The sequence below is a fragment of the Eubalaena glacialis genome, chromosome 15 (genome assembly GCF_028564815.1).
Source record: "Eubalaena glacialis isolate mEubGla1 chromosome 15, mEubGla1.1.hap2.+ XY, whole genome shotgun sequence".
NCBI lineage: Eukaryota > Metazoa > Chordata > Mammalia > Artiodactyla > Balaenidae > Eubalaena > Eubalaena glacialis.
Window position 1 is genome coordinate 74,773,708 of NC_083730.1, and position 10,796 is coordinate 74,784,503.

Consider the following 10,796-nt stretch of genomic DNA (forward strand, 5'->3'; position numbering starts at 1 on the left):
CCAGAGTTCCTTTCTCAAATACCAAGCTCTGAAATGCCAAGGTTTGGGGAAACTGGGACTGATGAACTGGATTAACAAAGCAGACCTGCTGATGGGTAGGCTATTTACTTCCCAAAGCAAGGCATTTTTGCAATTCACAGCGGGGGAATATTATTTTCATGTTAAGCATCAGCCACAGAAATGTGTGTTATGTAAATCAGGGTCCACCTGAAGCAAAACAGCTATCACAGCAAATTATTTCTCCTCTCTAAGCCTCAGTTTCTTCATCAGTAAAATAGGGATAATAGCAGACGCACCTTGGGAAGGATTCCATGAGCTCCTGGTTAGTAATACACTTAGCAGGGTGCCTGACTTGGCATAAGCCGTCAGTTAGTCATTATACTAAAGATGCCTCTCTGGCAGCATGACAGAAGAGAAAAACATGGACTGTAGATTCTGACAGACTCGGCTTTAAATCTAGGCTCCACTTCTTATCAGTTGTGTGACCTCAGGCAAATCACTTCCCCTCTCCGCGCCCTACTCGCCTGTCTATATAGTGGGATTCGTCTAAATGCTTACTTCAGAGAGTGGTTTTGAAGATTCAGGAGTTTAGATTCAATGAATTAAATCATGGAAAAGTATCCAGCATAGTGCCTGGCATACAGTAGGTATTTAAAACATGTGGATTCCCGTCTCCCAGTTCTATAAATGATAAAATTAGAAGTAAAACTTCCCAGGACATCAATTCCCCCAGGATGACACCACCATACTGCAACCATAGCATACGCTGAGAAAGATCCCAAGGCCTTTGCCTTCCAGTTTTATCCTTAAGGTGGGGGAGGTGATTCTTGCACAGAAAGCATCTAAAGCCAGAAGCAATGCCACCTCACCACACCTGACCCAAATGTGGTCAGTGGAGAGCTGCTACTCCCAGAAGCAGCTGAAAAATTGCATAACTCTTTGCAAACCCCTCCTCCCCCATCATCCCATTGCTCTTGAATTCCTTTCCTTCGTGGACCTGAAAGGAAACCTTGGTTATGTCCAAACTGGCCCTAAATGGAGAGATTCAGGTCCAGGTAAGATGCTGGATTTGAGAGTCTTTTCCTGCTCTCAAAACCTGATTTCTGAAGTAGCCTTAAAAGATCAATGCTAGATGAAGACGAATTTAATGATCAGGAAAAAGAAGAATGATTCCATACCCCACATGATACACATGCCAGGTCTTGTATGAAGAAGAAAGAACTGTGGGACCTGCATTTGGAAGCTCCTAAGCAAATCATTTTTCTAGTTTCTCTTAGTAGCAAATGGAGACCTTAGCCTTAGGTTGCCAGGGCAACATGGAAGCTGAGTGGATTAGCCCTGTGGAAGCATTAACAAATAATAATACTATTAACTAAATGAGTGACTGGAAGTAATCTCAGATTACTAGAGTAATCTCAGTAAGCAAGACCCCTGCTTGAGTGACAGAAGAGGACAAAGCTTGGGGAATATTAAAATTCACCCTCAATTGATCAATCTCGATTCTCACTGCTTTGAGTGCTTCTTTCTGAGAAATAGGAACTAGAAATGATTGATTGGCTATGGACTGGATGCCTTTTTTTTCTTTTTTAAAAAATGTATTTATTTATTTTTGGCTGTGTTGGGTCTTCGTTTCTGTGCAAGGGCTTTCTCTAGTTGTGGCGAGCGGGGGCCACTCTTCATTGCGGTGCGCGGGCCTCTCACTGTCGTGGCCTCTCTTGTTGCGGAGCACAGGCTCCAGACGCGCAGGCTCAGTAGTTGTGGCTCACGGGCCCAGTTGCTCCCCGGCATGTGGGATCTTCCCAGGCCAGGGCTCGAACCCGTGTCCCCTGAATTGGCAGGCAGATTCTCAACCACTGCGCCACCAGGGAAGCCCCGGGATGCCTTTTTTAAAGGATTTATTTTATTGAAGTATAGTTGATTTACAATATTGTGTTAATTTCCTACTGGGCATATACCCAGAGGAAACCATAATTCAAAAAGACCCATGCAGGGCTTCCCTGGTGCTGCAGTGGTTAAGAATCCACCTGCCAATGCAGGTGACATGGGTTTGAGCCCTGGTCCGGGAAGATCCCACATGCTGCAGAGCAACTAAGCCCGTGCACCACAACTACTGAGCGTGCGCTCTAGAGCCTGCGAGCCACAACTACTGAGCCCGCGCGCCTAGAGCCCGTGCTCCACGACAGAAGAAGCCACCGCAATGAGAAGCCTGCGCACCGCAACAAAGAGCAGCCACAGCTCGCTGCAACTAGAGAAAGCCCGTGTGCAGCAACGAAGACCCAACGCAGCCAAAAATAAAATTAATTAATTATTTAAAAAAAAAAATAAGACACATGCACCCCAGTGTTCATTGCAGCACTATTTACAATAGGCAGGACACGGAAGCAACCTAAATGCCCATCGGCAGACGAATGGATTAAGAAGATGTGGTACATATATACAGTGGAATATTACTCAGCCATAAAAAGGAACGAAATTGGGTCATTTGTAGAGATGTGGATGGATCTAGAGACTGTCATGTAGAGTGAAGTAAGTCAGAAAGAGAAAAACAAATATCATATATTAATGCATATATGTGGAACCTAGAAAAATGGTACAGATGAACAGGTTTTCAGGGCAGAGATTGAGACACAGATGTAGAGAACAAACATATGGACACCAAGGGGGGAAAGTGGCGGGGGGTGGTGGTGTGATGAATTGGGAGATTGGGATTGACATGTATACACTGATGTGTATAAAATGGATAACTAATAAGAACCTGCTGTATAAAAAAATGAAATTCAAAAATTCAAAAAAATATATTGTGTTAATTTCTACTGTACAGCAAAGTGATTCAGTTATACATATATACACATACTTTTTCATATTCTTTTCCATTAGGGTTTATCACAGGATATTGAATATAGTTCCTTGTGCTATACAGTAGGACCCTGTTGTTTATCCATTCTGTATATAATAGTATGGGATGCCTTTTTTTTTCTTTTTGGCCACGCCACAAGGTGAGGCATGTGGGATCTTAGTTCCCTGACCAGGGATCGAACCTGGGCCCCCTGTGGTGGAAGTGCAGAGCCCTAACCACTGGACCACCAGGGAATTCCCTGGGATGCCTTTTTTTAAGTAAATGTTAGATTTTGAGATAATCGTAGGTTCACATGCAAGTATAAGAAATAATACAAAGAGATCACATGTACCCTTTACAAGTTTCCCCCAGTGGTTAACATCTTGCAAAACTATAGTATAGGGAGACGCAAGAGGGAGGAGATATGGGGATATATGTATACATATAGCTGATTTACTTTGTTATACAGCAGAAACTAACACACCATTGTAAAGCAATTATACTCCAATAAAGATGTTAAAAAAAAAACTATAGTATAATATCACACTCTGGATATTGGTATCTTGATACAATATACAGAACATTTCCATCAACAGGAGGACCTCTCACACCCGCACCCATAGCCACACCCACTTCCTTCCTGCCCCCATCCCCTCCTAAGCCTCTGGCAACTGCTCATCTGTTCTCAGTTTCTATAATTTTGTCATTTCAAGAATGACAAATTAAGTCATATAGTGCGCAACCTTTGGGGACTGGCTTTTCTCAGTGTAAATCTCTGGAGATGCATCAAGATTGTTACACGTTTGTTCCTTATTATTTTTTGTTGCTGTTATCTTTTCATTTTTCTTTTGTTCTTTTTTTAAAAAATAAATTTATTTATTTATTTATTTTTGGCTGCTTTGGGTCTTCGTTGCTGCTTTCTCTAGTTGCTGCGAGCAGGGGCTACTCTTTGTTGTGGTGCATGGGCTTCTCATTGCGGTGGCTTCTTCTGTTGCAGAGCACGGGCTCTAGGCGCGCGGGCTTCAGTAGTTGTGGCTCACGGGCTCTAGAGCGCAGGCTCAGTAGTTGTGGCACATGGGCTTAGTTGCTCTGCGGCATGTGGGATCTTCCTGGACCAGGGATCCCCCCGGCATTGGCAGGCAGATTCTTAACCACTGAGCCACAGGGGAAGTCCCTTTTGTTCCTTATTATTGCTGAGAAGTATTCCACAGATAGAGCCGAGTTTGTTTAACCCTTCACCCATTGAAGGACATCTGGGTTGTTTCCAGTTTGGGGCAGTTTATTATGAACAAAGCTGCTATGTACATTATACACATTCATGTACAGGCTTTTGTGTGAACATTAAGTCTTCATTTCTTTGTGAAAAATGTCCAGTAGTACTATTGCTGGGTCATATGGTACAGGCAGACCTCAGAGATATTGCAGGTTTGGTTCCAGACCACCACAATGAAGAAAATAGCACAATAAAGCCAGTCACACAAACTGTTTGGTTTCCCAGCACATATAAAAGTTATGTTTACACTATACTATAGTCTATTAAGTGTACAATAGCATTATGTTTAAAAAAGAATGTACATACCTTAATTTAAAAACACTTTATTGCTAAAATATGCTAACCATCATCTGAGCCTTCAGCGAGTTATAATCTTTTTGCAATAGTCACATCAAAGATCACTGACCACAGATCACCGTAACAAATATAGTAATAATAATGAAAAAGTTTGAAATATTGCAAGAATTACCAAAATGTGACACAGAGACATGAAGTGAACAAATGCTATTGGAAAAATGGCACCAGAGACTTGCTCGATGCAGGGTTGCCACGCACCTTCAATTTGTAAAAAAATGCAATAAAGTGAAGCACAATAAAATGAGGTATGGGTGTAACTGTATGTTTAGTATTTTAAGAAACTGCCAAACTCTTCTCCAGAGTGACCATATCATATTACAGTCCCACCCACCTGCAATCTATGAGGGATCCAGTTTCTCCACATCTTCACCAGCCTTTGGTGTTGTCGCTATTTTTTATTTTAGCCTTTCTGATAGGTATATAGTGATACCTCGTTGTGGTTTTAATTTGCATTTCCCTAATGGCTAATGCTGTTGAAAATCTTTTCATGTACTTATTGCCATCTGTATATCTCTTCATGGCTTCTGCCATTTTTACTTTTTATTTATTTTTTTAAAATAAATTTATTTATTTATTTTATTTATTTTTGGCTGCACTGCATCTTTGTTGCTGCACGTGGGCTTTTCTCTAGTTGCGGCAAGCGGGGGCTACTCTTCGTTGCAGTGCGCGGGCTTCTCATTGCAGTGGCTTCTCTTGTTGCGGAGCACAGGCTCCAGGTGCGCAGGCTTCAGTAGTTGTGGCATGCAGGCTCAGTAGTTGTGGCTCGTGGGCTCTAGAGCACTGGTTCAGTAGTTGTGGCACACGGACTTAGTTGCTCCGCAGCAGGTGGGGTCTTCCTGGGCCAGGGCTCGAACCCATGTCTCCTGCATTGGCACGTGGATTCTTAACCACTATGACACCAGGGAAGCCCTCTTCTGCCATTTTTAAATGGGACTGTTTGGTTTTTTACTGTTGAGTTTTGAGTGTTATATATATGTATATATTCTACACGCTAGTCCTTTGCTGGATATGTGGTTTGCAAGTATTTTCTCCCAGTCTGTAGTTTGCTTTATGTTTTTTCATCCTCTTAATGGAGTCTTTCACAGAAAAAAAAGTTTTCAATTTTGATGAAGACCAATTTATGAATTTTTCCTTTTAGGAATCATGCTTCGGTGTTAGATCTAATAATGCTTTGCATGTATCCCAAAGATTTTCTCCAAGGCATTTTTCTTTTTTTTGGCCGCACCACACGGCATGTGGGATCTTACCTCCCTGACCAGGGACTGAGCCCGTGCTCCCTGCAGTGGAAGCGCGGAGTCTTAACCACTGGACCACCAGGGATGTCCCTCTCCTATGCTTTCACTAAAAGTTTTATAATTTTACATTTCACATCTAAGTCTGTGATCTATGTTGGATTAATTTTTGTCCTACTGGTGTTGTGGGAGCATCCATGAGAAAATGTATCTATGAAGAAAATGCAACTTGCATGCTTGGCTTAGGGCCTGGCATGTGCTGGAGGCTGAGTCCATGCACAATAGTCCTGCTGAATTGAGTTGATGGTAGAAGCCCTGATGTAATGACTGGCCCTGCCACTTCCTGGCTCGGACATCTTGGACAAGTTATGTTACATCCCTGGGCTTCAGTTTCCTCATCTCTTTCATGGGGTGAAATAATACTAACCTGTGATTGTGTTTGTGAGAGTACCTGCCACAGATCTTTAATACAAATAAACACTATGATGGAGCTTGTACTTATTAAGCACTTAGCCCTCACCAGGCCCAGTGTTACTAACTTGCTAGGCACTATCTCTTTGAATCCCCATACTAAGCTGATGGGAAATAATATGGCTTTTAAAGTTTTTTATTTATTTTATTTATTTTATTTATTTTCGGCTGTGTTGGGTCTTCGTTGTTATGCGCGGGCTTTCTCTAGTTGCAGTGAGCGGGGGCTACTCTTCATTGCAGTGCGTGGGCTTCTCATTGTGGTAGCTTCTCTTGTTGCGGAGCACGGGCTCTAGGCGTGCAGGCTTCAGTAGTTGTGCCTTGCAGGCTCTAGAGTGCAGGCTCAGTAGTTGTGGTACACGGGCTTAGTTGCTCCGTGGCACATAGGATATTCCCGGACCAGGGCTCGAACCCATGTCCCCTGCATTGGCAGGCAGATTCTTAACCACTGCACCACCAGGGAAGCCCTAATATGGCTTTTTTAAATCAGCATTTTACAGAGGTGGAAACAGAGGCTTGTTACACAGCAAGAACTAACTGATACAAACTTGACCTCAGAAGAGGTATTCTACTCGGGCTCAGTAATTCCACTGTCAGAAATTTATCCTAAGGCAATAATCATGGTGACATGCAAAGATACAATCACTTCTCATTATTCTATGTAGTTATATTCTATAAAGTCAACAGAAACACTGAGCAAGTGAATATTGAATCATTGCTCCTAGGGGAAATAAAAGGTTAGGTTCCTACAGGCTTCTGGCCACATTTTTGCCAACCAATCAATATATAACCTGGTTTTATGTGTGCTTTGGTTTAAAGACACCTTATTTAATACGTACTGTACATTGCTGAATTTTATACGTATATGTATTTGATTTGTTAACACTGAACTCACAGCCAATAGCACCATAACTCATGTCTGAATGAAGCTAATCTAACACATATATTTCCTCCATGAGGCACATCACAGCCTTCTTGTCCTTAGGAACCCTAGGCAGCACTTTATCACTACGCTTAGGGGCCATTTTAAGTAGCAAAATCATGCCAAAACACACAAAGGCTAAAAATGTGGCACTAAATATACCGGGAAAGGATACTTGTTTACGGTACAAGTTGAAACAAGAAGACAGAGCTTTGCCTCATTCAACCTCAGCTGGCAATGTGTGCACTGGGTGACAAATTTTTCTCCACTCTGTGCATGCACATGCCCACAAATGACTACAAAAGGACCGCGAGTATGGCTTTTGGGGTCACAAATTTTAATGAGGAGTTGTTGAATTTGCAAATAATGAGGATCAACTGTATATGTGGGAGGATGTTTATCACACCACTGTCTGCTAGGGAAACAGCCCTCGACGCAAACAACCAGAGGAGATGCATTCCAGGGCAGGAACTGGACAGAATGCTATAAATGAAGGATACGATCAAAAAGACAGATGGGGCTAGGCACAGGAGAGAACGCACAGCAGCCAGAAACATCAGTACCTCTCCCTGGAGGCAAAAATGACTTCCCAGAACCCAAGCACTGCCCTCTCCTTTCACGGGATCTGTGGTCTCTGCCTCCATGTCTCCACGTAACTCCTGTACAGCATGAATCAGGGAGTGTGGCCTCATCCTTTTCCCCCTCTGAATCCTGACTATTTCCAGGCCTCCAGGAGTCACAGGAAGTTTTTAAGCAGGAAAAATAAAAGAATTTCATGGAAGAATATTTGTTGCTTAATGATATGTAAAAATGTTCCAGATGCTGTTAGATGAAAACAGCAGGCCGGAAAACAGTATGTCCCATTTTTATAAAACACACACACACACACACACACACACACACATATTGTAATAGTATTTTGGGGGACTTCCCTGGTGGCGCAGTGGTTAAGAATCCGCCTGACAATGCAGGGGACACGGGTTCGAGCCCTGGTCCGGGAAGATCTCACATGCCGTGGAGCAACTGAGCCCGTGCGCCACAACTACTGAGCCTGCACTCTAGAGCCCGCGAGCCACAACTACTGAAGCCCGTGTACCACAACTACTGAAGCCCGCGTGCCTAGAGCCCGTGCTCCGCAACAATGAAGCCACCACAATGAGAAGCCCGCGCACCACAACGAAGAGTAGCCCCCGCTCGCCACAACTACAGAAAGCCCGCGCGCAGCAACGAAGACCCAACGCAGCCAAAAATAAATAAATAAATTTAATTTAAAGAAATAGTATTTTTGCGTCTGTTCATCAATGATATTGGCCTGTAATTTTCTTTACACAGATTGTAACAGAAATTATCTCTGAGTGACAGGATTCCAGTTATGGGTGAGTTTCCTTTTTCCATTTCCTGTCCTGTGTTTTCTACTTCTTTTGCAAAGTGCATTCAACGGTATAAAATAGGAAAAAAATTCTCTTTTTTGAAGGGGGAGGAGGAATTCTATCAATTCAAGGTGTTCTATCAAGACCCCAAGCCCAATGTCACCTTTTGACAACCTCAGCAGAACCTAGCTGGAAGAATTTCCAGACAATGCTCCTGTGAAGATTTTTCAAAATTTAAACATGAATCTTGACACAAAAAGTGCTCACTCATCCGCGTAAATCTCATTATTGAGGTAGTAAACCTTGCAACTGTCTGCAGCGGCATGAGCTGCAGCTTCCAAAGCTCAACCTGGCTGCCCGTCCCAAATCAGATGCCTCAGACTCACACAAAAAGGGAATTAGTGTTCATTAGTAACAACAATAAAGGCTTAGACCAGAGGTTCTCAACCGGGGGTAGTTTTGCTCCCTACCTCCCCCTCCAAATGTCCCTCCACAGGGACATTTGGCAATGTCTGGAGACATGTTTGGTTGTCACAACTAGGAGGGTGCTACTGGCGTCTAGTGTGTATAGGCCAGGGAGAGTGCTTGATATCCTGCAATGCACAGCACAGCCTCTATCCCAGCCCACAACAAAGAAATCTTAGGTCCCAGGAGTTGGTAGTGGTGAGACTGAGAAACCCAGGGCTCAGATATATGGAGCCTTATTAAGTCTAGCTGGGTTAGGGGCTTTATAGGAAAGATCTCGTGTAATCCTCACAGCAATCCTAGGAGATTGGGCCTATTACATGCCAATCTTACAGAAGAGGAAACTGAGGTTCCAGGAAAGGAGGGAACTTGAGATTATGACTCCATCTTGCAGAATCGAGATCCTAAGATCCCGCAAGCTGCACAGCGTAGTCAAAAATAAAAAATAAAAAAAAGAATCGAGTTGAGCTTCTGACTTGATGGAAACAAAAGAAACCAATCGCAGGAGGCCCCATGCTCCCACTCTCCAGCATCAGGGCTGCACTTGGAATTTCAAGGACACCGTGCTCTCCTACGGAATCAGGAATCCCTGAACACGCAGAGAGAAATCACACCAGACTGGGGTCCTCAGGGCCACGGGATCCCCTCTGTCAAGTGGTTTGGATTTCGTTCCCTTTCCATTTACAGGTTTTGATCGTAGCCCCCATCAGCTGCTGCCTTTCCCAGCAGAAGAGTTGGGTGTAACATCATCTCTCTCCCCAAGGAAATGCACCTCCTTTTCTGAGAGGCGAGAATAAATGGCTTTTCCCAAAGGGAGGCTGAGATGGGAGAACGAACGCTCTGAAACACAGACACTCTTGCCACCAAAATTGCGAGTAGCAGGAAGGAACGGTGTGACGTGGGAGTCCAGGCAGCTCTCCCTCCGCATCTGCATGATGCTGAAATTCTTAAGGGAATGGGTGGCAACAGCTTTTATTCAAGCAAATGCTTTCTGGTTTCTACTTTGTGCCAGGCTCCACTGTGTTCAGTCTAGGACTTCAGATGACAAGCGCTTCTTTGAAAGGAGGCCAGACCTTCAAGGTGGGACAGGAGAAATGGGGTTTGTAACCCACATAGAGGCTTCTATGAGTCCCTATTCATGTCTGTACTGAACTACATTTTCTTCTGCATTGGGAAAAGCAGCAGAAGGGAAAGCTATGAACGTGAGCTTTGTAATCAGCCCTGGGCTCAGAGTCCAGCTCTTTCACTCTAATTAGCTGTGTGGCTCTAGGTAAGTTATCAACCTCTCTGAACCCCAGTTCCCTCATCTGGAAAGTGAGAATTGTTCATTCAACATGCTTTGAGCCCAGATGTGCCAATAAATGATTTCTATGATCTTAATTACTGTTCAAAATCCCATCATTTTTCATTTGTTCTTCCCAATATCTCTGCCAGGGCCACTGTGGTAGATTGTAAAAATGCAAATTATTCTCCTCCATCTAGCCATGCCCTGTGGAGCTAGCTGCTCTCCACTCTGGCTCTGGCCTTGACCATGTGACTGGCCTTGGCCAATGGGACATGAGAAAACACAACACATGGAAATGCTTGAAAACTGTGTGGAGCTTGCCTTGTCTTGTTGTCCTTGGATCCCAGCCACCCAGGAAGAAGCAGCTAGCCTGCTTGATGGTGAGAGTCCCAAGGCCCAGACATCCCAGCCAGAAGCTGCCAACCATCAGACATATGAGTGAGGACATCCTAGACCATCTAGCCATGAGCCAACCTTCCAGCTGACCACAGATGCAAGCACAAACCTACAGCCATCCAGTCCCCATAATGGTCACCTAAGTAATATATATTGTTTTAAGCCACTAACATTTTGGGGTGGTTTGTTATA